At 45.9% G+C, this 2,495-nt stretch overlaps 1 pseudogene; it reads left to right on the forward strand.

The window, feature by feature from the left end:
* The window catches only part of LOC112073155 (actin filament-associated protein 1-like 1), a 97,180-nt pseudogene that overhangs the window by 66,119 nt on the left and 28,566 nt on the right, over positions 1 to 2,495 (forward strand).

A 2,495-nucleotide genomic window follows, 5' to 3' on the forward strand; every position in this document is an offset into this window, starting at 1 on the left:
AGGTCACTGTGTCTGTAGGTTCAGGCTCTATATGATTCACGATCACACAGACACACACGCACAGACACACATGCACACATGCACACACAAACATACGCACACACACACCCACACACACAGTTCACAGACCTACTCTCAGGAGCATAAACCTGCTTGCAGAGCTTAAGGTTTATTTTCACTCTGTTCTGAAAACAGGGAGCGGTCTAGTCCCACCTCGCACACCAACATCTGATTAATATACTCCTAAAAAGCTGACTGGACTTCATAAACACCATGATGTTATGTATCTACGTATTGGATGTAAGTGCAGTACTGGGTTTCCCCTACCCCCGAGAGAGACAGAGAGAAGGGTGAAGAGACAAAGACAGATAAAAGAGGGGAGACAGAGATGAGGGGAGACGGAGATAGACCAGAGAGAGAGTGAGAGAGGGATGCATGGGTATGCGTACGTGTCTATATTTGTTGACAGAAACAGAAAGTTGTTTAGTCTGGGTCGATTGACGTCTGTCCTCTCCCTCCCTGACCTGTAACTTCTGACCTCTGACCTCTAACTTCCTTAGCGATGGATGTCCTGGTGACGGAGCTCAACGTTCTGCTGAAGCTGCTGGACAACGAGACTCTGAGCTTTCCTACTGAGGAGAAGAAGACCTCTGTTAGGAACCTGCTGAAACAACTACAGCCCACAGGTAGGAAACTACAGACAGACAGCTACAGCCCACAGGTAGGAGACTACAGACAGACAGCTACAGCCCACAGCTAGGAGACTACAGACAGACAGCTACAGCCCACAGCTAGGAGACTACAGACAGACAGCTACAGCCCACAGGTAGGAGACTACAGACAGACAGCTACAGCCCACAGCTAGGAGACTACAGACAGCTACAGCCCACAGGTAGGAGACTACAGACAGACAGCTACAGCCCACAGGTAGGAGACAAACAGAGGTATATATCAGACCTGGATTCAAATTCTATTTGAAATCCTTCAAATACTTTTTAGCTTTTGCTTTAGTCTGCCAGAGTGCCAGATGGAAGGGGGTTTGTACAGGCAAACTCATTCAAGCACAGATGCTTGAATTAATTGTATTATTTTATTTTTATTTAACCTTCATTTAACTAGGCAGGTCGGAATGATTTCAAATAGTAATTGAACCCAGGTCTGAAATAGACAGAGATAGACAGATAGGAACAGACAGAGAGTAAACAGAGACATCACAGATAAAGTAAAATCAAACAATATAATATCTTTATAAAAGTGTGTTTATACAGTAAGTTTTGTTTCCATCTTTCCCCCAGTGACAGAACCAGGCTACTTGTACATGAACACGTCAGTCTACAGACATGGCACCAGTTTTGTGGAATCCCTCTTCGAGACCTTTGGTGAGTTTGCTCCTGGGAGCGATACTAACTTTATTTGAACAACCAGGGCATTAATGAAGGAGAAGTTAAAGATTTTACAACAGTTTCTCCTGGCCCATTTTCAGGGTGAGCAACCGCCTAACTTCAAATTGTAAAATCCTGAACTGTCCCTTTAACGGTCTTCTACCTCTCTGTCCAGACTGTGACCTGGGGGAGCTGAAAGACATGACAGAGGACCAGAAAGACAAGCAGGACACACACACAGAGACACACACTAACACACACACAGAGACACACACTAACACACACACAGAGACACACACTGACACACACACAGAGACACACACTGACACACACAGAGATGTCACAATACCATTAAAACAGGTGAGCTACACATTACACACATGTACTGTTCCTGTGTGTTCATACATGTGTTTTTATGTGTGTCTATGAATCTGAAGTACTGTATATCAATCCTAGTACCATTGAATCGTTCCCCTCAACAACAATGACGCTCTGGAATTAAATCATAGCTGGCCCATGTGGAACATAAGCTGTGATATCATCCTGTACATAAAGGGGTGGGGGGATGACAGAGGTATGGTGGTAAGGGAGGATGAAAGAGAGGTATGGCAGTAAGCAGAACCATCTGTCTTGTCTGTCCTGTTCACATCTTTCTTACTGCCATACCCCTCTGGCCTTCTCCCTTACTGCCATACCTCTCGGCTATCCCCCTTACTGCCATACCTCTATGTCATCCTCCCTTACTGCCGTACCTCTCTGTCATTCTCCCTTACTGCCATACCTCTCTTTCATCCTCCCTTACTGCCATACCTCTCGGCTATCCCCCTTACTGCCATACCTCTATGTCATCCTCCCTTACTGCCGTACCTCTCTGTCATCTCCTTTACTGCCATACCTCTCTTTTCATCCTCCCTTACTGCCATACCTCTCTTTCATCCTCCCTTACTGTCAATCCTCTTTGTCATCCTCCCTTACTGCCATACCTCTCTTTCATCCTCCCTTCTTGCTGTACCTCTCTGTCATCCTCCCTTACTGTCCATCCTCTCTGTCATCCTCCCTTACTGCCATACCTCTCTGTCATCCCCATACTGCCATACCTCTCTTTCATTCTCC

This window comes from Salvelinus sp. IW2-2015, unplaced genomic scaffold (assembly GCF_002910315.2).
Source record: "Salvelinus sp. IW2-2015 unplaced genomic scaffold, ASM291031v2 Un_scaffold2166, whole genome shotgun sequence".
In the NCBI taxonomy this organism is placed as follows: Eukaryota; Metazoa; Chordata; class Actinopteri; order Salmoniformes; family Salmonidae; genus Salvelinus; species Salvelinus sp. IW2-2015.